At 42.4% G+C, this 8,524-nt stretch overlaps 1 non-coding gene across 1 annotated transcript; it reads left to right on the top strand.

The window, feature by feature from the left end:
* Positions 1–1,147: 1,147 nt before the first annotated feature.
* On the top strand, positions 1,148–1,219 carry TRNAA-UGC (transfer RNA alanine (anticodon UGC)). Its single transcript has one exon. It is a non-coding gene; the product is annotated as a tRNA-Ala (tRNA).
* Positions 1,220–8,524: the final 7,305 nt, after the last annotated feature.

The raw sequence follows: 8,524 nt of genomic DNA, 5'->3' as shown, positions 1-8,524 counted from the left end.
CCCCTATTCCGACCTTTACCCCAGGAAGGAAGGACGTGAAAGTGGTTCAGAATATACCAGCCTAAAACAGGCACTCTGGCGCAAGGATTATTTTGAGATGAAGGCAATAGAGGAAAAGCAGAGGAAGGAGGAAGTCCCTGGCCTCCCCTGTTTGCCTAAATTACTGTTGTGATGCCCCCAGCCCACACAGTACCAGGAAGGGAATTCTAACCCTGTCCCTGGATACAACACTGCACTAAGAAGATTATACATCCAGTCCTTCATTTTTTTTTTTAGCTTTAAATATTTATTTTGAGAGAGAGAGAGAGACAGAGAGTGAGATTAAATGGGGGAGGGGCAGAGAAAGAATCCCAAGCAGGATCCACATTGTGTGGAGCCTGACGTGGGGCTCAAACCCATGAACTCTGAGACCATGACCTGAGCCAAAGTCAGATGCTTAGCTGACTGAGCCACCCAGGTGCCCCATCCTCAAACCTTTCTAGAAAGCCCTTATCTTCCACTGGTTTCTCTGGCATTTACTTTCCCCAGTTTATACCTGTAAAACTAATCTCCTCTTCCCTTGTCCTGTCGCTTCTCTCTTGATTGATTGCTCTTGAGTTCTAACCACCCCTTTGAGTTACTTGCTCATCTCTGGGGTTCTTCCTCCTGCATGGGAGGGTGCAGGTAGGGGGGTGGGAGGGAGTGTGGGAGGGAATTAATCAACTCTGTTTTTCTCTCGTTAGTCCACCTTTTGTTGGTCTAATTTCCAAGTCCTCAGGTACAGAACCCAGAGGAGGAGAGGAGAAAGTTATTTTCCCTTCCCCTATAGAAGGACCAGGGACGTGGTGGAATAGAATTAAAATATTTTCTTGGATCGATGAGTAGGAGACCATGGAAATAAGGTGAATTTTGAAGGGAACTGGTGCTTCCTCATGTCTATAAACAAGGCTTGGGAAGCTAGCGCGATGCTGAGTTACAAAGCAGCAGGACTATTCTACGTTAATGGTGCAAAACGTTCCATGAGGAATGCTGAAGAATGTTCTGTGACTGGAACCTCAGACTATAGGAATCCGGTGCTATTGAATCCCCTAGATAGAGATCAACTGTCCAGCTTTCTAAAAGCAACAACTGTACCAATTCATCTCCCTGTCAGGTTCTCCTCAGAGCTGGGGATGTAGCTCAGTGGTAGAGCGTGTGCTTTGCATGTATAAGGCCCCAGGTTCGATCCCTGGCATCTCCATGGCCTTTTTTTCCCCTCAACTGTACAAAGCTGTTTTTTAGACTCAGCCCTTCAATATCACAGCACCTTCACACCTGAACACGTCATTGGCACGACACATCAGTGTAAATGACAAGTGACATCTTACTGTAGTAAATGAACCACATGCAGACTTGTGCTGTGATAATGAGATTTTCTTTCAGTATTAACAGCATCCTTTTATCAATCCCAGATAAAAACCCAGCCTTTCCAACAAATCTTTCCTTCCCTACTTGATTCACTTATTTTACTGATAACCTCCTCTTTCTTTTCGTAACACCGTGCCACGGGCACGACCCACTTAAGGAATAAAAACACAACAAACGTATTGATGACATTCCTCATTTTCAAAGTATTTTCACGTGTAATAGCCCTTTCGCAGCCACAGCAAAGTGACAGAAGATAATGACGCCGGGCCTGTCTCATTGACTTCACACACTTTGAAGGGAGGTCCTCTCTTCCAGGCCAGCTGTGCGATTTAGAGCCTCTGTATAATCCGTGGAGTGAAAGACGAGTCATTGAGATCAAGCGTTTTTTAATTATCTTTGCCATGGAGTTTCAACCTCCACGTAAAGACGCACAGGGCGAAAAGTCTGAATAGCTGCCCTCTGCCCTCGGTGGCCGGGAGTGGACTGAAACCGCACAAGCGTCATGTCACTCGCACGCGGGAAGCCTGGTGACCGCGGGCATTGCTGGCGCAGGGACCCGACGGGTCAGTGTTCTGCCCGCAGAGGAGGGCACCGCCGGTCATCTCCCGGGTGCACGCATTTAGCTTGTCTTCTCTACGATGTAGTATTACTCTATTTTGAAGAGTGTTACATCTTTTTCTGGGGAAACGTTAGAGCCGTGGATTCAAGTCCGTGGGATGTGATGACAAAACAAAGCGGTGTCTTTGCTGAGTCCCCCGTCTTCTCCGTTATGGATCCGTTTGAGTCTTTGGCTGTGTACTTTGACCCTGACATCTAAGCTGTCACACCCGTTCTCAGATGAACAGAGTTCAGCTTCACTCTCGTGGTACCAATCAGCCTCCCTTCTCAGATGACCGGTGAGGATATGTGACAGTCCTCCCTCCGGGTCGCGCACCACCCCTAAAGTGGGCATTGCTTTGCCTTTACTTGTTTGCATTATGAATAAAACCTAGAGATCCGATGTTCAACACTTAATTTGCTAGGATAAATCTAAGACCTTCAGATCGAAGACATTTTTAATTATGTAATACAAGGTTGTACGTGGATTCATATTTCAGAGGAATATTAAAAACTCCCTTAACTTATTCACAGCCTTTGAGAAGCCATTAAACCTGAGAAGACAACGAAGCAGTTTCTCTAATTACTAACATATATTACACATTTTACTGCTTCCTCTGAAATAGGATCTCCTCTCCGTGTGCTCTCAAGGTCAGCGTCCCCTCTCTCTGTGCACGAAGATGTTTGGAACGAGGGAGAGGCTCTCGAACTGAAGTCAAATCCCGTTTCAGTTTTTATATTCTGGGTATGGAGAGAACCGTCCTCGAAGTACAACCAGAAACTGTAAAACAAATCCACGAACGTTGGGTGTTTTCCATGCCCCAGGGGACGGAAAAGAGAAAATGAGAAGTCCTCTGACAGCTAGGTTTAGCGGTGGGAGTCAAGATAGCAACAGAGCAATGCTTTTAAAGCCTCCCCTGATATGTCGTTCAGCCCTTACAACAACCTTAGGAGATAGGTTCTCCTTTCAGCCCCATTTCACAGTCGGGCAAACTCATGAACGGTGGGGGGGGGTTGCACAGTTGCTTTAGGTCCTGTGTCCCGGCAAAGCAGTCTAGGCCTGAGAATCAGTCTGGCCCAGACAGTACATAGCTGTGTGATGTTGAGGAATGAATTTGCCCCTCTCGATCTCCGTTCCTTCGATTGCACACAGGAGGTAGCGGGCGAGAGAAGAAATGGTCGGGGTTGTGTGGCTGGTTGGACTCCCCACTCAGGATTCTGGTTAGACCACATGTCTGGGTGGGCTGTACAGCCACGGTGGGTGGGGTCAGTAGTTTTACCTTCACAGAAAATGGAGATAACGACATTTATCCCATAGGCATTTTCAGGGCATTTGAAAAGTTGACATATTTTACATGCCTTAATTCCTGATACACTAGCAATCAATAAATAGGAGTTCCTATTTTTTCTCTCTATCAAATAACAGGAAGATGATGTTCAAGGAGTCTTATCATTCTAAAACCCTGATTCCAAGACAATCCCATTATTTCGAGAATTGAGGAATCTAACTGATGAAAAAATATATAAATACACGGAAATATAAACAATTCCAAAGTTATGTGCAATAATTTTGTGGAAGATAATGGTAGAACTCTTCAAATTAGATTCAGAGTATGGTAAAAAAAATGCTTTGAGTTTGAAGAAGGGAGGAAAGTCATAAACTGTTAGTAAAGTTTGGGAATTTTCCAGCAGTAGGGGTACAGGGCAGGTTCGAAGGCTGCATAGCCTTTTCAAGAGGCAAAAAAGTGCTCACCATTCCCAAAGTGGTGATATGTGCAGATGAGGCCAGACAGCACAAGGCTCAGGAGATCAATGTATCCACGTTTGATAGGAGGTGAGAGTTAATAATAGGGCAGAGTTCAGGGAGTGGGATATGTAGCAGGAAAGGAAACTTGCAATCAAATTGGGACGGGATTCCTCTTGATGCTGGTGATAAAGAGAATTAACTGCTCAAGGTTAGACTTCATTGCTTCTTGAATTTTTTCATTTCCTCTTTACATCTTGATTCCTGTAATCCTCAGTTCAGAATCACTCCCTCCTCCAAGATTCCTCAGGTCCGCTAGCCACTGTTGGGTTCACCTCCACTGAAAGATCGTTGCCCTCTGCTTCCTTTTATCACAAAACCTATCATGCTCAAACTGTAACGTACTGGGGTGCTTACCTCATCTTCGGACTGCGAGTTCCTCAAGAACAGAGATCATTTGTTACTCATGTTTGTGTTTTTTTAATGATAAACTTGACATTACAGAGTTGTAGATTTACAGAAAAATTGAGAAGATAGTACATAGTCTCCATGTACCTCTGCACGCAGTGTCCCTATTGACATCATTTATCAGTATGATGCATTTATCAAAATGAATGAAGCAATACCAGTACATAATTAACTAAAGTCCTTAGTTTATTCAGATTTTCTTAGGTTTACGTAATGTTGTATTTCCGTTCCACGATCCCCTCCAGATGCAACATTACAGTTAGTCGAGTCCCTCCTTATTTTTTTTTCTTACATGTGACTGTTTAAGACTTTCTTTGTTTCTTTCTTTCTTTTTGATGACCTTGACAGTTCTGAGGTCAGGTATACAGCAGTACTGGTCAAATATATTGGGAGATTCCCCACTATTGGAATTAGTCTGATATTTATCTCATAAGTAGATTTCTATTATGGGTTTTTGGAAAGAAAAGCACAGAGGTAAAATGCTATTTTCATTACATAATATCAAGGCTATATACTATCAAATACCTTATCATTGTTCATTTTGACTTGATCACCTGACTGAAGTTTTTCAGGTTTTTCTACTGTATCACCAACCCCCCCACACACACACATACACACACACTTTCTACCCTTTCTATTTTGTAGTCTTTTCTTTGGAAGGAAATCAATATGCACAGTCTACACTTAATGAGTAGAAACTTAGGCTATCCTTTCTGTGGGGTGGAGAACCCATACATTATTCTGAATTATTTGGTACAGGAATTCTCGACCCTTTATTAATTTATCCAATTATTTAGCTATCAATAAGTACTCATGGATATTTATTTTATACTTTGGGTTATAATCCAATACACCTTTATTTATTCTCTTGGTCCAATAGTTCCTGTTCTGGCTCTCGGGAGCTCTCTCTCAGTGTCCCTGTGACGCGCTCCCATCCGTGTGCCTTTGTGGGTGTGGTTAGCACTTCCCTACCTTCTGACACCCCAAGGTATTGTAGGCTCATCTTGCATATTTTCTGTCTCAATCCCAGAATAGGCCATTTCTCCAAAGAGCTCTGATTTTGTTTTGTTTGTTTTGTTCTTGTTTTAGAGAATGGTATTAGAGGCCAAGATTTAGGAGCTGTGCATGCCGATTGCTACCGAGGCTTTGTTTGTTTGTTTGTTTGTTTGTTTTGAGATCATCTCACCTGACTAAGCAAGGAAATATATGTGTGTATACTAACCTATAAATATCTGCAAATACTTCTATGTGTAATTATCTGTATCGTATTGAGTGAAACGTGAGTTCCCACTGATGTCTCCACCTCTAGTGTGTTACCATGTGGATGATTCTAGCCTCCTCACCCTGCTTATCTTTAAGTCTTCTCCCAATATTGAGAAATCTATCTGTTTACATGTTCAACAGCAATATGCACGTATCAGAATTGCTAACCTGTATGCCCCCTTGAAAAACAACTTTATCAACTAGAAGGAAGTGCTTATATGCAGTTCATTTTGCCTCTGGTCTTACAGATCCCACCCATTTCCAGAGTTACTTAGATGAGCACCTTCCCCCCCCTTCCCCTCGGGTGAGGTCGTTGTGTACATTTGTAACAGAATCTCTTGTCAGAGTGTCAAATTCCTTCCTGGGATGCCCCAACTTCCTAACGATTTTCTAATTTGCCTTCTTTTTTGTCATTCGGTTCTAGAGTTTTTGACAAATGAACTATGTCCTATATCCACCATCATAGTATTGTACAGACTAGTATAAATTCCCTAAATCACCTGTGCTTCACATATTCATCTTCCCATCTCCCCACAAGCCCCTGGCAACCACTGATCTTTCCATTGTCTCTATAATTTCTAGGATGTCATATAATTGGAACCATACAGTATGTCTTTTTCAGACTCTCCTATTTAATATATCTATGTACACATAAGATTCCTCTGTGTTTGCCAAGGCATCATCGCACATGAATAATTGAAATGAGTGACAAATGTAGTATATTTATGTATAGATGGAGTATATTTGTATCTACAGTGTTTATCGTGAGAACACGAGGCACCAAGAGGTAGTTGGGGTTTTATTGTTATTATTTCCAGTTGTGGGAGTTGCTTTGATTTTTGTTAGAGCAGATGTGTAGTACTGGGTCCCTGGGCATCTCTGATATACGGGCATGGATTAGGGAGTCACCAAGTCTCCTGGAAGACCACGCAGAATAGACGCATCCACATACAGACGTGAATGGGAGCTGTGTCTTTATTTTAAGTTATCTTTCTCTAATATCCATATTTATGCTGATATCACACTCAAGCTATACTTGGTAGTTGTGATAACAACTTAACTGTCTCACACGATGAAAAATCTAGTGTTGGAGTAAGAATTGCTCGTAGTGATCTCTAGAACAAATAGCCACCGCTGCTTGTAGTGATTTTGATCTCTTGTTGCTTTAACTTGATAGTAAGAAAACTTGAGTCTATCCCATAAATGCTGAAATGCACTTATAGAAATAAGTGTATCTTGAGTAATGACGTGGAGAAGTCGCCCATAAGCATCTTTAGTAAACTGCAAATTATTGTCTATTACAATGTCCAGAAATGTAAGCCTCAGAGAGCGGCAATTCTCCTGGAAATTGGATCCTTGAAGGGTGATTCAGCTGAGTCCAAGCTTTGATCTCAGGGTGGTGAATGGTGTGCGAGATAGCAATTATAAGTGAGGAAGTAGGTCAGACTGCCACTCTGAGAACAGGATTTTTCCACTAACTTCAAATTCCTGGTGGGTGAAAAAACTATTCTGCACCAACCTGCTTATCCTAACCTTCAGGTAATTCCTCTTCTTTTATGGAAACACCAAACTCTGTTAATTAACTATGTATCTCGCTACCAGGAAGCCCAAGGGTCATGCACGTCTATGCTCAGGTGCAGGGCTCTCTGCCGAGGACGTTGTTTGACAACTGCAGGGGCTGCGTCCCACCAAATGCTCCACCTTCCGGGAACTTGAGGCCACTGTCAATGCAATTATGGCTTCCTCCACGGGCTCTCACTTTGCAGCCCTTCCTGGACACCGCGCTTCTCAAATTTGCCTGCTCTCTCTAGCCCTGGTATAAATCTCTCTTATTCTGTAACTTTGCAGTGACTTTTCTTCCTGACTACATTCAGATTGATGTCCTGGGATAAAGATTTTTCTTCAAAATCGTTGAGGATTTATTTACGCATTTGAGATTGTTAAATGTGTATATGTATTTACCGAAGAACAGAAAAAAGCAAAGCTCTGGTTACAGACTGATGGATTATTTTTCATAGAATATGCACCCTTAATTGGAAAAAAAACCTTTAAAATGCCATAGATTTTACCATGGTTTATATCAATGTAAAAACTTTATGTGTAAGGAAAAATGACTGAGCACAATTAAATATTCTTCTCTGAGGAGCACCTGGGTAGCTCAGCCAGTTGAGTGTCCGAGAGTGTCCAACTTTGGCTCAGGTCATGATGTCACTGTCTGTGAGCTAGGGCCCCACATCGGGCTCTGTGCTGTCAGCGGAGAACCCCTTTTGGATCCTCTGTCCCCTTCTCTCTCTGCCCCTCCCCTGCTCATTCTCTCTCTCTCTCTCTCTCTCTCTCTCCCTCTCAAACAAACATTTTTAAAAATTCAAAAAAGGATTCTTATTAGGTACAAAGTAAACACCCCAGAAGATCGTGTTTATGGTCAATACAAAGTACGTAAAACCATACATGGTATATAAATATGTGTTACTAATAGCTGACAACATACAGCCAATTGCATACATGTACTGCAACCTGTTTGCAAGGTAGACAGTTGAAACAATCATTTTTTCACCTTCCCTCAGACATGCTCTGGAAGAAACATGATAACCATGATTAATCCTCACTTCGTCTTGAAATCTCCTTCATCTACGCAAACAACGCTCAAAATCAAAATTTCAAAATATGTGTTTTGATGGCTCAATTGGTACATTCAAGAAACAGTAACTGAGGTTGCTTTTTTGATTGCTGCCTAGTAAATCTTGCGATCCGAGACAGAAATGGAGAATGTCAGCCCCATCTACACATCAAGAAATAGATTTAATTTTCAGCTACCAACACTGCAGTAGATTCTGTAATGCAGGGCTTGTACTGAACATGCCCTTCGTCTGTGATTTTGCTGTTTTATGGTAGCTGTCCTTTTTGAGGCTGCCATTCATAATCATGTCAAGTAGAGCTCCTCATTCTTGCTATTATCGCTCACAGCCCACGTCATAAACAACCCTGGATAGGCTGGAAGGTGAAAAAAAAAATGCTTTGTCCAAGGGAGGCTTGGGCATTATTATCTATTTCTTCGGACCACAGACA

The sequence above is a fragment of the Panthera pardus genome, unplaced genomic scaffold, assembly GCF_024362965.1.
Source record: "Panthera pardus isolate Hobbes unplaced genomic scaffold, ASM2436296v1 HiC_scaffold_15, whole genome shotgun sequence".
NCBI classification, from domain to species: domain Eukaryota; kingdom Metazoa; phylum Chordata; class Mammalia; order Carnivora; family Felidae; genus Panthera; species Panthera pardus.
Note: the sequence above shows the minus strand (reverse complement) of the source record. Positions and strands in the feature narration are given on the sequence as shown.